Raw genomic sequence first — 21946 nt, 5'->3', positions numbered from 1 at the left:
AAAGGTACATCAACAGACCTTGACTGTACCCAGTACTGGTCTTTCAGTGCTGAATGTCACATGAAATACAGTACCTGATAACAATATTATTTATTTCATGCAAAAAGAGCACCTTAGCACCTGTACATTTTACTTCTATTATTTAAATATGATTGTGAAAAAGCAGAGGAAAGATGATCAAGGAAGGCAGTATACAGCATTATGGTTTTGATTTTTTTTGACAAACATTGTTATCTGATATATAGTAGTGAGAATTTGTAGTGAAATATAAACTTGATTCTAAATATCATCCAATGCAAGGAAGACTAAAAGAGGAAGTTTTTCATACTGTGAGGACCACCCAGGTAGAAGAATGAGCATGCAGATCTAATGCAGCTCTGCGAGTAGGAAGTGCATTCTTCAGTTTAGATTAAATATGGCTTACTCAAAGTACTATTTTTTCTATTTTCATAGGTTCATGGGTTCATAGGTTGGTACTAGGCTATCAGCCCTAGGGCCTATACAAGCCTAGCCATAACAATTCCCAGGCTATTTCTTCCCACATTATTTACTTTCCTGGACCCCTGTCTAGCAGGGCGACTGACGTGATCCCTAGGGTGAATTTCCTTTCTCCCATCCAATCGTCAAGGTTCCTCTTGAAGAGATCCAAAGAGGCACTCTGCTTGACATGTATGGGCAATCTATTCCAGAGTCTGGGGAGTCTCTGGGTCAGGAACCTATCCCTCCAGCATGTTTTGTTTATTGTGATGACAAGGTTTAGATCCCTGGAGCGTGTAGCTCTGAGGATTGGGATTTCTTTAAGTGTAGCATGTCCAACAGCTCTGGGTTTGACATGGCCTTGTATGTTAAGCAGAGATCGCCTCTGAGTAGATGATATGCGACAGAGTATAGCTGGAGTTTTTTAAGGCGGTCAGCGTAGGGCATCTGCTTTAGGCCTGTGATTCTTTTAGTGAGGTATTTCTGAGGCCTTTCCAGTTGTTGCAGATGTCTTGAGAGGTACATACCAAATGAGGCATTGTATTCTATAATGGGTCTAATGAAGGGATGAGTACAGTGGGACAATGACCTCCTTTTTTCTGGATGAAAAGCCCTTTGTGATGAGGTGTGCCACATAGAAGGATTTCCTGACTGTTGTGGTGATGTGGTTATCGAAGGTGAGACCACTGTCCACCTGTGTCCCTAAGTCTCTTATCACACTTTCTGTGTTTAGTGTACTGCCACCTATATGGTAATTCATGGATACATGTTTTTCCCAAAGGGGATAACAATACATTTCTTGGCATTGAGCTTGAGCCCATGGCTCTGGCACCAAGCATCTGTTTCTGTAAGGCCCTTTTGTAGAGTATCCACATCATTTGGGGATTCAATAATGGCTTCCAGTTTGCAGTCATCTGCAAACTTTGTTAGCCAGAGTCCCTTAGTGTTGACCTGTACTTCAGAGAAGTAGATGCCAAACAAGAGCGGCCCCAGGACTGAACCCTGAGGTACTCCACTTGTCACTTGTCTGGAGCTGGATTTGGAGTCAGCTACTTTTACAGTGTGGATTCTATCAGTAAGCCATTTAGCAACCCATTGGATGACATAGGGATTAATGCCCAACTTAATAAGTTTATCTATGATTCCAGAGTGGGGGATGGTATAAAAGGCCTTGGCAAGGTCTAGATAGGCTGTGTGGACCACCTTACCCTTGTCCATGGCTCTGGAGACTGATTCAAAGAAGTCAATCAGGTTCAGGAGACAAGATCGGCCCTTCACAAACCCAAACTGGGTGGGGTCCAGTGTTTGAAGGTTGCCAATGTCTTTGTTTATATGTTCCATGATAATACGCTCCATGGCCTTGCAGATAAGGCTTGTCAGACTGATGGGACAGTAGTTTCCAGGATCCAAGGTGGATCCCCCCTTGTGGATTGGGATAACTGTAGCTCTGCGCCACTCAGTGGGCACGAAACCTGAGGTGAGGCTGTGATTAAACATGACACTTAGGTGAGGTGCCAGTTCATATTGTAGTTCATGTAGTACACAGCCCGGGATGTCATCTGGTCCCATGGATGCTGTATTCTTGGCTTTAGAGAGTGCGTTTTGTACCTGTGTGACCGTTATTACTGGAATTTGGCAATCTTCCGGTATTGAGATGGGCCATTTAGGGGGTGAGAGGGGGGTGAAGTTGGCACTGAATCGATCTGCCAGGATATTGGCAATATCCTTTGGATTAGTATATTTAATGCCATTCTGTTTTAGCTCAGAGCAGATCTGAGCATTGCCATTTAGATTCTTGACATAGTTATAGAATGCTTTGTGGTTGTCTTTGGAATCTTTGGCAATTTTATTTTCGTAACTAGCTTTGGGGTATTTTATGGGGCATCTCAGTTTCTTACTGTGGCTAGTAAGGGAGTTTTTGCATCCTGGGATTTTCCTCTTTTCTGCAAAGTTTCTTCCTTTTGTTGTAAAGTTTGTTTATGGCAGGGGACCACCAGATTGGCTTCCTTTTTTTGGATGAGAGCATTTTGGTTCTATTTGGGATGGCACGATTCATGCATGAGTGGATGTGCTCGTACAGTGCCTTAGTGTAGGATTCAGCAGTTGAACTTTCAGTTCCGTCTGCATGGGTGTTATGAAGTTTGTCACTTCTGACTTGAGTAGCATGAAGTTGGCTTTGGAGAAGTTTTTATGGTGGTTTCTTTACTGGGGGTGGGGTGGGATGTGGATGTTAAGGGTGATTAGCTTATGGTCAGACCTGACTAACGAGGGGGTGACCTTAGGTATGGAGCATTGATTTCCCATGTTGGTAATGACCAGGTCTAGGATATTGGAGCCCCTGGTGGGACTATGGATTAGTTGATCCAGGGCATTGGAATTTATGAATTCCAAGAACCGTTAGCATAAAGGTGTTGGGACATGAGTAGTTTTCCCAGTTAATGGCAGGGTGGTTAAAATCACTCAGTATTAGGGTGTTTGGTTCTATCTTAATATTTTCCAGTATGTTTAGAAAGGTGTAGTGAGAATCTTGGGGTATGGTGGGGGATCTGTAGCAAGCTACAATTTGGATTGCAGTCTTACCTAGTGTTAGTTGCACTTGGAGAATTTCCGACACATTGTGTTGGCCAACTAGCCTGGTGGTGTGAATATCCTTGGTGAATATTGACACTCCTCCACCTTTAGTGTTTCGGTCCTGGTTTGATGGCCGAAAAGTGTGGTAAGAGTTGTAACCTGGTATTGCAGGGGTGCTCTCTGGAGCCTTGAACCAGGTCTTGTAAGTGCAAGTGGTAGTGGCCTTCAGTGTCTATTTTTCTGGAGGCTGTCGAAAAGCAGTTTCAGTTTTAATTTTCCATGTTTTGCCTCCCAGTACTGTTTAAAAAGAATACAGTAAACTCTCAGTTTACTGGCAGCAATGAGTAGGGTTACCACCTGTCCCACTTTGTGAGGGACAGTCCCTCTTTGTGCAGTTGTGTCCTGCGAACAAAATTGAAAAAATAGCAAATGTCCTGACATTTTAGGACAAAATTATTTCCTAAGTTTTCTTTAATAGTTTCATAGAACAGTTGTTTTTTTATCTGAAACACCTGAATGTTATATGAAATAGCATAAGCAACTCAAATGCTACAAGAATAAGCTTCTATTTTGACAAATAAGTGACATGTTATCCTTTGTACTGATCATGAGTATGTTTTGTCCTGCAAAATCTGACATTTCTACAAAAAAATTTCCCACTTTGGGCATTTGAAAAGGCGGCAACCCTAGCCATGGGGAGTGGTAGATGCTGGATAACTGTAGTTTCTAGTTGCTTGAGAGTTACTATTAAAAATAGGCCTGATTAATACTGTACTCTATACTATTTGTTTGGTTTGACTTGTTCTGAGGTTGGGGAGAGAGGGAATTTATTCCTATCTTCCTTTTTAAAACTCTAAAAACGTAAGGTATGATGTTAAGTTGTCTATCTCGCCTTCGTTCTTGCTGGTTGGGATCGGCTCCTACTCGGCCATCTTCAATAGCTCGAGAGCTGTTTACTGGCTCGAGGCTACCCCTTATCCCATGATGCCTAGTGGTAGCTACTCAGATCTCATTTGCCGCTTCAGCTGTGAGGTGTCATTTTTCTGGCTCAGGCTTGTATACAATTTTTTATGTAAATTCTCACTAAAATTTAACTCTTATAATATATTATTATTAGCGATAGTGTGGTTAACTGTGTTAGATTATTGTTTATCTATAGTATCCCCCTTTTTGTAGAACTTGTTTAACTTAGAGAGTTCTCCTTCACCCTTCCCCCCTTTCCTTGGTTAGCCATTTAAATTAGAGGCTTTCCTACTGTTTTTTCTTATAGGCTAGCCATTTAAATTAGAGGCTATCCTATTTCCTTCTTTAAAAAAAAAAAAAACTTTTCTATATCCTTTCTAGATAGTGTTTTTGTTCTTGTTGAACTGAATATTGTTCCTTTTTTTGTTGGTTAAATTGGTTGGTTTCCTTTTCCAATACAGTATGTCCAAGGAATCTAAGGTTTCTGGGTTTAAGAAGTGTGACTCATGCTGTCAGAAACTGTCTCTGACAGATGGGCACACTTCTTGCTTCTATTGTTTAGGCACTGTGCACCTGCAGGACTCTTGTTCTATTTGCCATGCCTTTAGTCCAAGAGTCCTGCAGGAGAGGAAGAATAAGTTGATTCTTAGGGGTCTGTTAAAACCCCAGGATTCACCGGCCAAGAGTTCACAGCCAGTGAAATCCCCTAAATCCTCCAAGCCATCGGCTCCACCTTTGGAGCCGACTTCGGCACAGGATTTGCCTTCAACGTCGGTTCCAGCTGGCACTGACAAGACAATCTCCCCATCGGCTCCATCAGAGGCTTCGGAGCCATTGTGGAGCCACAAGAGGCTGAGGTCCCCCTCCTTAGAGTCAGTGCATTCGGCTCCTTGGTCTCCTTTACTTCAAAGCGAATGTAGCCACCAATCATCTCACTCCATCATGACATGGAGAGAGTAGTCAGTAGGTTGCTAAAGTCGCAGGCACTAGCTAAATTGTTGTCCAGCCCTCCTCAGCTGGTATCGGCTTCATCCACTTCTCTTGATGTTCCTCCTCCGATTCCAATGAGTTCAGAGCTGGAGTTCGTTGGGGTTCGAGTAGTGGAACCGTCGGCTCCGATAACTCTATCTGCTTCAGTTCCGATGTCGGCTCTGATTCCCTTGATGGTACCGTCCATCGAGGGACCTGGGCGCTGTGGCTCCCTCGTCGGCTCCAAGGGGGCGAGTGGCATTGGACCCTTGCCTGACCCCGTTCTCCCTCTTGGAGCTTCGGCGCAGGTGAACTCGGCTCCAACATTGGCCTCGGAGCCATCCCCCTCAGTGCAGAGAAAGATTCCTATTTCTTCGCAACCGGAGCTTTCTCTGCATTGTGGCAGGGGCACCTTTGATGTCATGCGGAGTGTGTTGTCCTCTGAGTCAGCTCCACTTTCAGCTCCACCGGCTCCATCCCCTGTAGTGCCTGTGCCAACCTCTGCTCCTCCTCCGGACCCTAAGCGTAGGGAACCGATGCTGCATGACACCCCATTGGGTGTTTCCTCCTCTTCTGAGGCCTCTCCTGATCACTCAGAGGAGCGCCCTCGGAAGAAAAAGTGTAAGAGGAAGCACATTAACTCCCTCGAGTCTGTCACATCTGATACAGACTTAGATGATTCAGAAAGGTCCCCGAGATCCCCCTCTGAAGATGTTTCCTTCTTGGACATCCTAGAAATGCTTAAGCAGAGGGGGAACTGGAATCCCTTAGCCCCTACTGAGGATGAGTCTGTATTTCTGGATGCTTTTGGTTCCCGACCTTCCACCTCCTGGGTTTCTCCACCTTTCGATCCACTTATGGCAGTGGTGGCTCAAAAGGCTTGGTTGCTCTGGATACAGTGGAACCAACTCCGAGGAGACCTGGTAAATTCATTACAGCACCCCATGATAAGCAATTCCTTTCTAAAGGTGTTCCTGTTGATGCCATGGTGGTAGCAGCAGCCACCAAAAAAAGAGTTAGCAGAGACCTCTTCCTCTGTCCATCCCCCTAACAAGGAGTCTAGGATGATGGACAGATATGGGAAGCAAATGTTTGCTTCAGCGACCTTCTCTATCAGGTCACTGAACTACTTATGTCATTTTACCTGACTTCAAAGGGATCTCCTTAAAGAGCTCCGAGATACCCTTCAAGATCCAACAGCTGAGGGAGCTCAAGCCAAAGCAGCTTCCCAGCTGGCGATGCTTAATTCTGTAGTTAACTCCTCCATGAGGCTAATTTCCTATGAGCCGATGGGGCGAGTAGAGCCACAGGTACAGGTGTGGCCCTTAGGAGGCATGCATGGATGCGGCTGTCTAACTTTGTGGAACCCTTTCGAGCGTCCTTCACCAACACCCCCTTTGATGGTGCCTTTCTTTTTGGACCACAGGTGAAAGACACTTTGACTAGGTGTGAGCAAGAAGGCAAGACTCTCTCTGCCATGGGAGTCCATTTTTCTACTCCCTCTAGACCTTAACCCAAAGGTCAGAAGAGTGGCAAGATGTGGTTCCGAAAATCTCAGGGAGCCTCGCCTGACACACATAGCGATTTTTCCTCCAGAGGCAGAGGGGGAAACAATAACAATAAATGCCACCCTCATGGCAGAGGGGGTCCGCAGAACCAGGGCAACAGAGCATCTTTCTCTGATAAGCCTTTTCAGCATCCCTGAAGGGTTGCCCGGCTGCTCACCTCTGGAGGCAGTCGGGGGAAGACTTTCACTGTACCCAGAAGCCTGGCAAAATTTAGCGCAAGACAGATGGGTACGGTCCATTATATCCAGAGGTTACAAAATTCCCTTCCATCAACCCCCCTTACCATCAAAGAAAACCCTTCCAGATGTTCCACCCAATCTGAAGGACCAAGCAGTAATAGAAGTTTCAAAACTGCTAGAAAAAAGAGCCATTCAGGAAGTCCCGGCAGACCAGCATGGATCCGGAACTTACTCAGGGTTCTTTTTTTACCAAAAAAGACAGGGGACTGGAGACTGATTCTGGATTTCAGCAGACTAAACAGGTCTGTACAAAGAACAAAGTTTCAGATGGTCAAGCTACAGTCCATTCTACCCTTTCTGGGTCAGGACAATTGGATGTGCTCAATAGATCTTCAGGACGCGTACTACCATATCAAGATGTACAGGTGCTCCAGGAGATATCTTCGCTTCCAGCTGGGAGCCAGTCATTATCAGTTCAGAGCTCTGCCCTTTGGTCTCACCACAGCCCCCAGGGTGTTCACCAAATGTATGGCAGTGGTCACGGCTCACCTGAGACATCAAGGATTCCAGGTGTTTCCATATCTAGACGACTGGCTCCTCACTGCTACCACCAGGCATCAACTCCTACAAGCCAGGAACTACACAATCACAATCTGCTCCCAGCTAGGCATTACAATAAATTTTGAAAAATCTGCCTTGTTGCCCTGTCAATCTATCACTTACATAGGAGCAGACTTAGACACAAGGAACATGTTTGCAAGACTACCACTAGAAAGGGTGTCCGCAATTCATCAGCAAGTACAGATTCTAATGCAGAGAAAAAGGATCCAAGTCAGGTTCGTCCTTCAAACTCTGGGTTCCATGGCAGCAGCCATTCTTCTAATCCCACTAGTGTGCTTTCATATGAGGTTTCTTCAGTGGCTTCTGTTCACAAAGTGATCTTTCCAAGAGCTACCCATGACTCACATGATCCTGATCACGGATGCATGCAAAAGACATCTTTCTTGGTGGATGGTCTCCCCACTAATTACTCAGGGCAGACCTTCCATACAATCCCCTCTGGTAGCCGCAGTGACGACAGACGCCTCCATGATAGAGTGGGGGGGGGGCTATTATCTGGGCAGGACAGTTCAAGGCACTTGGCAACCTCACGAGTACCATCTGCACATAAATGTCCTGGAAATGAAAGCCGTGCTCCTGGTGTTGCAAACCCTTCAAAACTTCCTTCCTTCTGGGACAATTGCTATTCAAACGGACAACATGTCGGTGGTGTGGTACATCAACAAGCAGGGCGGAACCAGATCCTACCCCCTGTGTTGAGAAGCACTCAGACTTTGGCAGTGGGCGATTTCCTCCCAACATTTTCTGATTGCGACGCACACCCTTGGGAGATCCAACGTCATAGCAGACAGGCTCGGCAGAGCTATCCTCATGCCTCACAAGTGGTCTCTGAATCAGGAAGTTGCGGATCTTATTTTCCACAAATGGGGACAGCCTTGCTGCAATCTTTTTGCCATCCCCTTCAACAGCAAATGCAGCAACTACTTCTCCCTTCTTCCACTTCCAGGTCACATACCCAGAGACGCTCTAGTCCGCGATTGGCCTCAGGGACTTCTTTATGCTTTTCCTCCATTTCCCCTGATACCAAAACTCATACAGAAAGCAAAATCGTTGAGTTGCAAAATGATCCTCATTGCCCCCTACTGGCCTCGACAGGTATGGTTCCCGTTCCTGCACCATTACCTTCTCGATCGACCCTGGACTCTGGACCCAATTCCAGATCTCCTGATTCATCAATCAGGGGGGTTGCATCAATCCCTCCAAACTCTCCAGCTCACAGCTTGGTTGCTCCACTTCCAACCTTAGCCAGGATTTCCAGCATTTCCCCAGCAGTACGTGAGATTATTGTCTCCTCTCACAAGTCTACAACTAGGAAAAATTATGCTAGCAAATGGAAATGTTTTTCTTGTTGGGCAGAGGCTAGGAATGTGGATCCCTTTTCAGCCCCAGTCCACGAAATTCTGGAATTTCTAGCACAACTTTTTCACTCAGGGTCCGCTTCCGCTATGATCAGGGTACAATTAGCGGCCATTTCCAACTTTCATGTTGGTTTGTCAAATTCTAACATTATGTCTCATAAACTCTGTAAAACTTTTTTGAGAGGGACAACTCTTGTTAGGCCTCCAGTGAGAGATCCCCCTCCTCCTTGGGACCTTAATTTAGTCCTAACTTCCTTAATTCTGCCCCCTTTTGAACCAGCAGTGTCCTGCTCCATTAAGTTTCGATCTTGGAAGACACTCTTTCTGGTAGCTATTACTTCAGCCAGACGTGTCTCCGAACTTCAGGCACTATGTATTCGTCCTCCATACTTGGTTTTTCATAAGGACAGGGTTGCTCTGAGGACTAATCCTTCATTTCTTCGTAAAATTTGCTCAGAAAATAATTTAAACCAATCTATAGATCTTCCTTTGTTTTTCTCTAATCACACCAACAAGGCAGAGTACAAATTACACCAACTGGACGTTCATAGACAATTGCGTTTTTACCTGCACAGAACTAAAGAAATAAGGAAGTCGGACCAATTATTCCTTTCTTATGCCTTAGGTAAACAAGGTCTCCCAGTTTCCAAGGTAACCTTGTCTAGATGGTTGTCTCACACTATTACTTTCATTTATCACTTAAGGAACAAAGAGTTACCTATCAAACTGAAAGGTCATTCTACTATGGCCTTGGCCAACTCTGTAGCCTTCCAGTCTAGGTTGCCCATGGATTCTATCTGTGCAGCTGCCACGTGGGCAAACCCTCATACCTTTATTTCTCATTACAAGCTGGATATGGTCTCCAGGAGCAGAGCTGACTTTGGTTCCACTGTTCTGAAGAGTCTGTTCCACTGAGCTACCCAGGATATTAGGTGCTAGGGACGCTGTCCCAGCCAGCAAGAATGAAGGCAAGATAGACAACCTAACAAAGAAGTTATGTACCTACCATAACGTTCCATGTTAGTTGTCTTCATCTCGCCTTCTTTCTTGTGTCCCACCCTCCACCCCCCTGTTCTAGTGAGCCGAGAGGAGTTCCTGTTTCACTGGCTGGGTGTTCTCTTGTTTTTCCTCTACTGACTTAGAGAATATGGCAGGTATAGTCAACCTATTTTTGGACTGGTTTATTCTCTTGCTATGTCTGGAGTTAGCTATTTCAAACAAGATCTGGGTAGCTACCGCTAGGCATCATGAGATAAGGGGTAGCCTCGAGCCAGTAAACAGCTCTCAAGCTATTGAAGATGGCCGAGTCAGAGCCAAAGATTGGCTCCGATCCCAACCAGCAAGAAAGAAGGCGAGATGAAGACAACTAACATGGAACGTTATGATAGGTACATAACTTCTTTTTTCTGTTGGTGGAAAATTGTACTGTATTTCTTCGATTTGTTTTTGCCGGTTGCTTGAGCTCCAGTTAACTGAGAGTTTACTGTGCTTTTTGTTATTCATAGAAAATTACAACAGAGAAATATGCAATACAGATGTATTCATTGTTCTGCTTTACAAATAAAATACAAAAAAATACAGCTGTCATTTCTGTCATTGCAAGAAGCTGCAAAAATATACCTTGGCTATTATAATTTATTGTTATAGAATAAAAACTAGACTTACAAAAAGAAAACAAGAAAAGATGTGAAAGACTGCCTAAAAGAGCTGCAGTTTCCAGTTCCAGATCACACCTAGGAATGAGTAGTGATGTGAAGTTGTTAAATCTTGCCATTTATTCTCACTGATGGGTTTGGAGCTGATCCTTGGCTCCGACATGGTCGATAGCAAAGCTCAAGGTTTGCCAATAGCTTGAGACCAAGCCCCTTATCCCACAATGCACTTCCGGAATTACCTCAGATCTAGTTTGCTGTGGCAAGAGAGAGATCTCGGTGATCCAGCTAGCTCGGACCATTTGTGGAAAAAATAACAGCAAGTTTATAAAAAAAACTTTTCTTGTATTACTAAAATAGTTGTCTGTTCATATTGGGTTGTTTATTATTATAATCTATAGTTTATGTAGTCTTAAACAGTTTAAATAGTTAGTGCCATGTTGGCTTCTTGGTTTGTGTGGGCCTTTACCCTATTTACTCTTTATAATAGTCAGGGTTCTTCTCTGTGGGCCTATTAGCCCTATATTTGTAATCTATAATTATTGTTATAGTTAGTGCCCTGTTTGGGCTTAGTAGTTTTGTGAATCTTTACAAGTGAGTAAGGATTTTTCTGTCTTACTCTTTTCAGTTTACTGTTTATTATTAACTATGTCGAATGAAAAGGAGAAATCCCATCCTAAATCGGGATTCAAAAAGTGCCCAGATTGTGGGCAGAAAATGTCCGTCACTGACGGACATCCAATGTGTCTACTGTCTGGGGGCTAAACATCTCCAAGACACTTGCAGCATTTGCCATTCCTTTTCTTCAAGAGTCCTCTTGGAGAGATGGAGGAAGCTAGTAGACAGGGGATTGCTACAGCAATCTTTTTCTGAGGTTTTGAGTAGCCATGAGGGTACTAGCACGTCCTCCAAATCCTCAAAATCTAGACCTTCAGACGAAGTGAAAAAAAAGACAAAAATTTCAGAAGGAGGGTCATCAGTTCCACAGACTTCGGAACCGAGTGTACCTTTGAGTCGGAGCCAGCTCTCGGTTTTGGAGCTGGTCTCTGAAGTTCCTTCTTCACCTCTGTCCAGTCAGCACCTTTGGTGCATTCAGCTAAGTCCTCAGTCAGCCTTTCAGATATGGACATGGATCAGCTAGTGCAGAAGCTGTTATAGGCACCAGGACTTGCCAAATTGTTGTCGGCCCCGACCAGCTCATCGGTGCCTTAGACCATGGAACCGGATTTGTCTACTCCTCCTCCGAGCCGTACTGGACTCTCGGAGCTGAAGGAAACTGAACTGATGGATGTCGCACCCTTGGAGCCGATACCTGCACCGGTGTTATCGGCTCCATTTACTCGGATGTCCTCGGCGCCGACCGAGGACTCTAGGAGCCAACGCTCTCCCATCGCATCCGGGGAGGATGTCGAACCGATTTGTCAGTGCTGACTCTTCCTTTCGTGGCTTCGGCTCGGATGAGCTCGGCTCCTACCTTGGGCTAGGAGCCCAGGGTTTCGGTGCAGGAGGATCAGACAGTACTCTCGGGTCCGTCCACTCCTTCTCGTCAGAGCCATGGTGCCTTTGATGCTATGAGGAGAGTTTTGTCTCCAAAGACAACGTCATCATCGGTTCAGCATTCCCTCTCCCCTCAAGCTCCTGTGTCTGTTTCTACATCTTCCGGTCCCTCTAAGCGTAGAGACCCTGAGCCTCAAGTACCCCCACAGGGTGTTCCCTACTCTTCTGAGACCTCCCCAGATCCCCCCACTGAGGAGGTGCCCAGGAAGAGACTATGAAAGAGGAAGCACTTAGACTCCCCACAGGAGTCTTTAACATCTGATATGGACTTAGATGAGTCAGAAGGGTCCCCTCGATCTCCCTCTGAGGACATCTCCTTTGCAGAGATACTAGAGATCCTTAGTCAGAGGGGCGATTGGCAGTCCAAGACCCCTACTGAGGATGAGTCCGTGCTCTTGAAGGCTTTTGGGTCTCAACCTTCCACTTCTTGGGTGTCTCCACCTAACGACGAGCTCATGGAACTGATTTCTCGTAAGGCGTGGGAGTCACCGGAGGCCATGGAACCTGTTCCTCGTAAGCCCAATAAATTCATGTCTGCCCCAGTGGACAAGCCATTTTTGACAAAGGGAGTGCCTGTTGATGCCATGGTGGTAGTTGCAACCACCAAAAAGGAAGTATCCGAGACATCCACCTCTATCCATCCCCCTAACAGAGATTCTAGGGTCATGGATAGATACGGGAAGCACATGTTTAGTTCAGCGACTTTTTCTCTGCGATCACTGAACTACTTAACCCACTTTATGACACTACAGAGAGATCTCCTGAAAGAGCTAGGAGATACTCTCCAAGGTACGGTAGCTACAGGGGTGGCCGACAAAGTCAATACCCAGCTCGCTACCCTAAACTCAGTGGTAAACTTGTCCATGTGTCTCATATCCTATGCAGCAGATGGTTCGAGTAGAGCCGCTAGTTCGGGCATTGCTCTTCGAAAACAAGCCTGGATGCATGCGGCAGCAATCCTGGCTATACCACTCGCGAGGATGCATATGCAAATTCTTCAATGGCTCCTCTTCACTCAGTGGTCTTACCAGAAACTACTGATGCACCACATGATTCTCATCACGGATTCTTGCAGGAGAGACCTTCAGTGGTGGTTGACGTCTCTTCATGTCACAATCGGAAGACCCTTTGTCCCCCCCCCCAGTAGCCACTGTGACCACGGATGCTTCCCTGATAGGGTGGGGGGGGGCATTTTCAGGGAAAGACTGCCCAAGGCACATGGACAGATCAAGAATCACATCTGCACATCAATGTTCTAGAGTTGAGAGTGGTGCTTTCGGCGTTGCAGTACTTTCAGGACTCTCTTCCTCTAGGAGCTATTGAAATTCAGATGGACAACATGTCAGTAGTCTGGTACTTGAACAAGCAACGTGGAACCAGGTCTTACCCCCTTTGTCGAGAAGCCCTCAGGGTCTGGCAATGGGCTGTGTCATCCCAACATTTTCTGTTAGCAACACACATCCCGGGGAAATCAAACGTGATAGCGGACAAGCTAAGCAGGGCGATATTGCTCCCTTACAAGTGGTCTCTCAGACAACAGGTTGCGGAGTTGGTTTTCTGCAAATGGGGCCAGCCTTGCTGCGACCTTTATGCCAGCCACATCAGTTCAAAATGCAGAAGCTACTTTGCCCTAATGCCACCTCCCGGTCATCCCCCAAGAGATGCACTTTTACACGATTGGACCCCGGATCTCCTTTATGCATTTCCATCCTTCCCATTAATACCCAGATTTTTACAGAAAGCAAAATTGCTGGGAAGGACTGTTATACAGATAGCCCCCAACTGGCCTTGACAGATTTGTTTTCCGTTTCTCCACCATCATTTGTTGGAAGATCCATGGATCCTGGACCCAGTTCCGAAACTTCTAACGCACCCATCGGGACCTTCATCCTTCACTGCAGTCCCTGAAACTGACTGCTTGGCTAATCCACTTCCCCTAATTGCCAGGCTTCATTCAATTTCAGAAGATAGAAAACAAATTCTCTTGCCTTCTCACAAGCTATCTACTAGGAAATTATATGGCGGTAAGTGGAAAAGGTTCTCAATTTGGGCCAACACACAGAACATTGACCCTTTCCGAGCTCCGCTCTCTTCTATTTTAGAATTTTTGACAAACATTTTTAAGGAAGGAGCAGCAGCTGCTATAGTTCGAGTTCAGTTAGCTGCTATCTCAAATTTTCACCTTGGATTTGGTGGCTCAAATGTTATGGACCATAAATTATCTAAGACCTTTCTTAAAGGCGTTCTTCATATGAGACCACCGATCAAAATTCCTTATTCTCCCTGGAATTTAAAGCTTATGTTGTCTCATATTATTCTTCCTCCTTTCGAACCAGCATCTTCTTGTGATCTCAAATTTTTGTCCTGGAAAACAATATTTCTTGTGGCCATTACTTCTGCCCGCAGAGTGTCAGAACTTCAAGCATTATCTATCAGACCCTACATGATTTTCCATGCTGATAGAGTATCTCTCAGAACAACCCCCTAATTTTTACCTGAAGTCTGTTCTGAGTCAAATATCAATCAGGTCATTGAGCTGCCAATCTTTTTCCCCAACCACTCTAACAAATTGGAATACATGCTGCACAAACTTGATGTTCACAGACAGCTCAGATTTTATCTTGACAGAACTAAGGATATTAGAAAATCAGACGAACTTTTTGTATCCTTCTCAGAAGCAAGAAAAGGCAATCCAGTGGCTAAAACAACCTTATCTAAATGATTATCTGATTGTATGTCCTTTGTTTATGAAAATGCAAACATGCCATTAACACACATACCTAAGGCTCATTCTATCAGAGCCGTCTCTACGTCTTCTGCCTTTCAAGCTAAATTTCCCCGTGATAATATTTGTGCTGCAGCCACTAGGTCTAAGCCTCATACCTTTATCACGCATTACAAAGTAGATAAGGCTTCAAGGGACAGGTCTTACTTTGGTTCTGCGGTACTGAAGAACATACTCCCATGAGCCACCCAGGGTTGAGGGTGCGAGGGACGCTACCCATCAGTGAGAATAAACGGCGAGATTTAACAACTTCACATAAAGAAGTTATGTACTTACCATAATGTTCCATGTGAGTTGTTTATCTCACCTTTATTCTCACGTCCCTCCCTCCTTCCACCTCTTGGCTGACTGTTGACTTAGAGGCTAGTACCATCCTGGTTATTTAATATTTCTTCTTCCCCCTTGGGAAGTGTTCTTGGTACAAATATATAAAAGGGTATGTATAGGTAGGTATATAGCAGCAAACAAGATCTGAGGTAATTCCGGCAGTGCATTGTGGGATAAGGGGCTTGGTCTCGAGCTACTGGCAAACCTTGAGCTTTGCTATCGGCCGTGTCGGAGCCGAGGATCGGCTTCGAACCCATCAGTGAGAATAAAGGCGAGATAAACAACTCACATGGAATGTTATGGTAAGTACATAACTTCTTTTTTTCTAAGGTTAACTGTTGCAAAAGCTCAGACAATCTTGCCTTTTCAACAACCTCCAAAAAAGTAGACAGTGAAGGCCTCAGTAACATACTGAATGCAGAGCACCTTTCTTTCTGTGGATGGCAAGCAAATGTAATTTCTAAAGATTCTTTGAAAATTAAACAGGATTTGTCACTGCACTCTTCTTGTTCCCAGTTAAGTCCAGAGGAATCAAATACTCAAAAATTTGGTTTAATTTTGGGAGGCCTGTAGGAGAGTAAACAACCGACATGAACCACTAACCAGCTTAAATGAACCTGGAGACTCTGATTTAAATAAAAATAGCTAGCATTCTACTGCAGAGAATGTGCAGGACTCAAACAACAAAACAGCTTAGCATGAGTTTAATAATGCCTTTATCTTGAAAAATTCAAATGTTAGTAATGGTAACTTAACCCAAGCAGTGTAAAGCACTCCTAAAGAAGCTGAATTGTTAATGCATAGTGAACACGTAATTCCTTCTTGAACATCACTGATTATATGGAAACGTGAGGTAGATTCTAACAGCATGCAGAAAATTCAAATCTGCATGCTAAAGTTGAGAAACTCAGATTAACATGTTCTGAGCAGGTAAAACATTGTACTTCATTAAAGCAACAAAACAGAAAATTATCCCAGCATGTTGATAAATTGGAAAAATCAATGTAGTCTTCAGTACTGAGTGTAAACTGCTTGAGAAGAAGGTGAGTATGCTTCAAAATAAAATCCGTGATCATTAAAGGACATGTTTTTATATCATTTAAGGATGGTAAGGGTTCCAGGTAGGCTTGGCTCCCTATGGAATCTGGAACTTTTATCTTGTAAGATACTTTCTCAAATTTTTTGCCACAGATATTAAGTCTATTAAGAAAGGATTTGTTCATGTGGTGTCTGTTTAAGCCAGATGTTAATCTAATTGACATAGTTAATCTTCAGGAAGTTGTGGACAAGACGTTAATATAGAATAAGCTCTTGATAAAAAAAAGACTGTTAGCAAATAAAGCATCAAGTTTTGAATTTCCATGTTTTACCTCCCAATACTATTGAAAACTAATGCTTTTTCTGCTATTCATATACATTTACAACAGAAAAATATGTAATACAGAAGTATCCATTGCTCTGCTTTACAAATAAAATACAAACAATTTGTAGCTGTCATTTCCTTCATTGCAAGAAGCAGAAAAAAAACATACCTTGGATATTATAAAGACGTGCCTGGGCCCAGCTACCACTTTTTTGGCTGTTCGACAGTATTTGTTGATGTTTTTGCTTACAGGCAAAGGGCTTTGGAAGATTTGTTGTTTTATGTTTTATTAAGATTATTAAAATGTGTATGTTAATTACTACAGTAATTATGCCAAGGTGTCTGGTGTTTTTAAGCAATCTTGTGGCAAAAACTTAATATAGATAGCTGGGATGTAACAATAAGGACTACTGATATTAAAGGATTAAGCCATGTGATCAAATGTAGGAACCTGCAAGTATATTAAATGCACCATAATGCTGTTATTGAAATTCATTAGACCAAGCACAGACATTATCTTCTTACCTGTTGTTCTTCATTTAAACAAGTTTATGTTAATTCCTATACTAATAAATCTTATGAGGTAGATATTGGTGTTCATCATAAATCAGTACTGCAGTAGCCTTCTGCTATAATGTTTATATCCTACCAAGGATATAACAACCTTCCAGTCCTCCAAAGCCCTTGGCTCCCTGTACATATGCACCCTGGCTGCTGTCAGCTCAAGATCCTTTGTGGAGAAAACAGCCTGGGTGCCAAAAAGCTTGAAAACTTTCTTGTTGCCCTTGAAAGTGTTCCTCCTGTCCTGAGCATCACAGGATCAACAGCTGATTTCTTCTTCAATTGCTGGAGTCCCCTCCCCACATTTTATTTTATGAATGAAAGTTATACCAGGTCTCTTTAAGAAACCTCCTTATGGAACTGGCCAAGGGAAATTACCAAAAGCTTCCTCACAGATTGAATCTACTCACACAAGACCGCGGAAGTTTGATATACCCTAGTTTGAAACATTCACAGTTAACTGCCTGGATGATTTAATTTGGATACCTTTTTGGCACCTTGCTTTTGAGGTCATGTAGAGTGTATTAAAGGAGGCAAGAAACCATGCTACCAGGAAATGTATTGCTAATTGGAAAAGATTTACTAGTTAGTGTCACAATAATAACGAGGGCCCATTCAGTGATTCTGTAACACATTTTTTCTACATCTATGTGAGTTGCTATCCTCTGGCCTATCTTACTCCTTTAGCAAGATGTATCTGTTGGCCATTTCATCAGGTCTGCCCATGGATCCTCCTTTTTCCTTTCAGACTTCGGTCAAACTGTTCTTGAAAAAAATTGTATTTACAACCACCTAGAAAATAGGTTGCACCTTGCAGTGGAAAAAGTAAACTCTGTCTCCATTTGAAACAGCTCTTCAGTTTGCTCTTTGGTTTTTGCTTAGTGCTCTGTCATCTGCAAGAGAGTATCTGAGTTACTAGCTCTCATGGTGAGTGAAATCTATTTGATATTCCATAGAGGTTGGGTTGCTCTGAGAACAAATTACTCATTCATGCCAGTATTGGTTTCAGAGCATATTTTAAATCAACCCTTTTCCCTGTATTATTTCCTGAATTAAAAAACAGAGAGAAGACTCTCAAAACTCTGAGCATGCATAGGAAGCTCGAGTATTAGCTTGACAGAATTAAGTCCTTTAGAAAAGCTGAACAGCTATATATTTTTTGTGATAGCACAATGAAAGGGTAACCTCTCTGAAAGCAGGCAATACCCTCTTGGTTATCAATACTTATTATATTTCTCCATTAAATAATATATATAGAAATTTGATTACAGTAGGTACTATTCCTTGCGGCCAGTGTAATATATGTAAATTTATTAAACCATATTTTGATAAGATTAATGGTATTTCATTTATTCCTACTAATAATTTTTCATGTAATTCTGTAGGGGTTATTTATTGTATAAGATGTCCATGTAAATTATATTATATTGGTGAGACAAAAAGAAAATTTAAAACTAGAATGCAGGAGCATGTTAGAGATATTAAAAAAAGAGTATTAACTAGCCCTATTGCTGCACATTTTATGGAATGTCATAACAGTAATATAGAAATGTTAGAATGTTGTGTCTTAGAAAATATTTTCATTAGAACTGGAGATGATAAATTAATTAAAAATATTTTATTATTTAAAGAAACTATTTATATTTTGAAGTATAATACCATGTCTCCTAATGGTTTGAATTTGGAAGTTAATTTAAAATGTTTATTATAAATTTGTGTGACTAGCATTGCATCTTTCTTGTAACTTAGATATTTCCCTTTTAAATGTTATATTATATACATTTTTATTGGTTAATTGATTTAATTGTTTGATTAATTATGATATATAATGGAGTGGGTGTGTGTTTGTAATTATGCTCATTGAAGGCTACTATGCCGAAGCGCTAAGCTGCAATAAATTTCTTCTTTGAACTGGCGTTGTTTTTTAGGCTGTTGCCTACACTTTTTTTCGTTGTTTTCGTAATACCCTCTTGGTTGTCCATTGCTGTTTCTTTTTGTTATTCCCACCATGGTAAAACAGTTTCAGGCAGGATCAAGGCACATTTTACTAGAGCCTTTTCTTCTTTGATGGTATATTGGGAAGGGGTGAACTCTAGAAGTTTTCTAAAAACAGCTTCTGGGTCCTTTATACATACTGTTACAAAGCTTTACAAACTGGATTCCTTTTCCTGGTCTAGAACAGGTTTTGATAGGACTACTCTCCAGGGGCTCCTGTATTCTAATTCTTCCTTTTTCCTGGTTGGATAAGCTATGGTCATCTACATGTACTGCAGCAGAGATTTATGTTGAACACAATACAGTTGTGTAAGTTGCACTTACCGTAAGAGTATGCGTTCAGTTAAATTACTGCTGCAGTACCCTTTCCCTTCTTTGAATATATATGTTTTTCTACTGTATTCTCACTTTCCTATGTGTTTTTTTTCAGGAGAGTAGCCTCCCTTTTTTATGATGCCCAGTCTGCTATTTTTTCTGCACAGGAGCATGAGCAAGAGAACAGCCTGAGTGCACGTGTGGGAGGAGCCAAAGACTTAAAGACTAACCAGATGATCTGAAGTAGTTACTTAATTTGATCTGCAACCTGTGGGTGTCGGATCTGACCTCGGATCCGATCCGGCAGCTTTCCAAGCTCCAAGATCCGAGCTCCTAGCTCCTACCCCTACCCATAATCTCCTACTACTAACCACATTACCTCAGATCGTTTTTTGCTGCGGCTGAAGAAGCTTCCCTGTGAAGAGCTCCTGGCTGGGTGAGATCATTGCTGGTTTTAAACCACTTTTCTTCACTAAAGTTGTCGTTGTGTGTGTGCTAGCCCTTTTTCTACTCCTAGTACTAGTTTTTGGTCCTTTTTGTTAATTTTAATCGCTAGCTTACCTTCACTCCCCCTCCCCCTCCTAGTGTTTGGGTGTGTGTGTGAATGATGTCTGAAGGGCCTAAGGCCGTTTTTTCTAAATGTACTGAGTGTGGCCACAAGCTTTCCCCAGCTGATGGCCACACTCAGTGCGTTTTGTGCCTGGGGGCAGCCCATTTGTCAGAGGCCTGCCAGATCTGTGCGGCCTTTAACCCCCGGGCACTTTGGGATAGGAAGAACAAGCTGATCCTGGTGGGAAAGCTCCCCCAGGAGTCGGCTTCTTCTTCCTCTCCCGTTCGGGCTCCAGCTGCTTCGGCAGCTTCGGCGCCGTCTGTCCCCTTAGCTCTACCCGGGACTCAACCTCCCTCTTCGGGTTTGAGCTCTGGGGAAACTAGTGCCTCTTCCCTTAGAGAGAAGAGGCACAAGGATAAGGAAGGACATAGGTCCCACAAAAGGCGGGCCTAACCTCATCCTTCGGCTCCTCCAGTGAAAGTGCTTAAGTCTCCCTCGGGGGTCTCCGGATCCCCCTCCTCTCGGCGCCGTGCGCCCTGTTTCTCGCCGGAGGAGGAGGATAGGTCTCCCTCGAGATCTTCGAGGTGGCCCTCCCGGCCCGCCTCTACTACTTCGTCCAGGTCGACCTGAAGCATCTCCGAAGCGGATATGGATCGGATGATGCGTCGGTTCTTGCAGACCCAAATGCAGATGGGTCTGGGGGGGGAGCGCGGTCCCCATATTTGCCCGATCACTCCTTCGACTCGTTTTCGGGTCTCGGAGTCATCGGATCCAGGCCCATTCAGACCAGCGGAATTGTCGGTGCTGATAGCGGTGGTCTCTTCGACGCCGACTATACCTTCGAGCTTGTCGGACCCGAGCTCTCGGGGCCGAGGGCTGAGCGTCGGATCCGAAGGAGTTGCTGTGTCTACGGCGCTGTTGGCGTCGGAGCACACCTCTGCCTCGGCTCCAACCCCGATCCCTTCCTCGGATCCGAGGAGATTGCTCTCAGAGGCTGGCGAGAGCGACTGTCCTTCGGCTTTTGAGGTAGTGGAGAGGGTACTGTCGAGGTCCTTCAGATCCCCGACCCAGGCTTCAGATCCACCCGTACCCCCACTGTATGAGGGTCTGTCTTCCATCATCCGTCCATCGGGACAGCCTGCCCAAGCCCTCCAGCTAGTTCCCGCGGAGGAACAACAACCCGTGGACGAGCCCTCTTCGGACAGCCCCACCAAGGAGGTCCCTTGGAAACATTGGTGCAAAAGGAGGAACCTGGACTCCCTCGAGTCTGTTACCACAGACATGGACTTAGATGATACGGAGGGTTCCCCAAGGTCACCCCCTGAAGATGTCTCCTTTGGAGACATCATGGAAATGTTGCGTATCAGAGGGGGGTGGTCAGCCCAAAAGCCCTCCCTTGATGAGTCCGTGTTCCTGGAGGCCTTTGAGGCAGGCTCATCTACCTCCTGGGTGTCCCCTCCGGCTGACCCCCTGGTGGACTTAATTACTACCAGGGCATGGAAGGAGCCCGACACCATGGAGCCAATCTCTAGGCGCCCTGATAAAGTCCTCAGTCCCCCCACAGATAGACCGTCTTGGGCCAAAGGATCCCCCGTTGATGCCATGTTGGTGGCAGCGGCCACCAAGAAAGAACTCACGCAGGAGAGTTCTTCGGTTCACCTGCCGGATAAGGAATCTCGAGCGCTTGACCGGATTGGGAAGTGGATGTTTGCTTCAGCGACCTTTTCCATAAGCGTGCTGAACTATATGGCACATACCATTAGGCTACAGCGAGACTTGATTAAGGAATACGCTGCAGCCCCCCATGGAGTCCATGTCGGTCGCAGACAAGAAGGTTTTTGAGACTCGAATGGCCACTCTAAAATCCATCTCCAATACATCTATGCGGCTTCTCTCCCACACAACGGAGGGAGCCGCTAGAGGTAGCGGAGCCGGGGTCGTCTTGCGACGTCTCTCCTGGCTCTGTCTTTGCGACTTCGCGGATCCCTTCAAGGCGTCCTTCACGGACACCCCTTTTGACGGTTCTGCCTTGTTTGGCAAAACTGTTCGCGACACGCTGGTCCAAAGCGAAAAGGACAGAAAGACGCTGTCTGCCGTCGGAGTGCGCTTCTCTAATCCTCAAAAATCCTTCTCCA

At 44.5% G+C, this 21946-nt stretch overlaps 1 protein-coding gene across 1 annotated transcript in view; it reads left to right on the top strand.

Moving 5' to 3' along the window:
- SPAG17 (sperm associated antigen 17) overlaps positions 1–21946 on the top strand; it is a 3638922-nt gene that overhangs the window by 249642 nt on the left and 3367334 nt on the right. The window lies entirely within an intron of this gene.

The sequence above is a fragment of the Protopterus annectens genome, chromosome 5.part0 (genome assembly GCF_019279795.1).
Source record: "Protopterus annectens isolate FY-2018-M chromosome 5.part0, PAN1.0, whole genome shotgun sequence".
NCBI lineage: Eukaryota > Metazoa > Chordata > Ceratodontiformes > Protopteridae > Protopterus > Protopterus annectens.
Note: the sequence above shows the minus strand (reverse complement) of the source record. Positions and strands in the feature narration are given on the sequence as shown.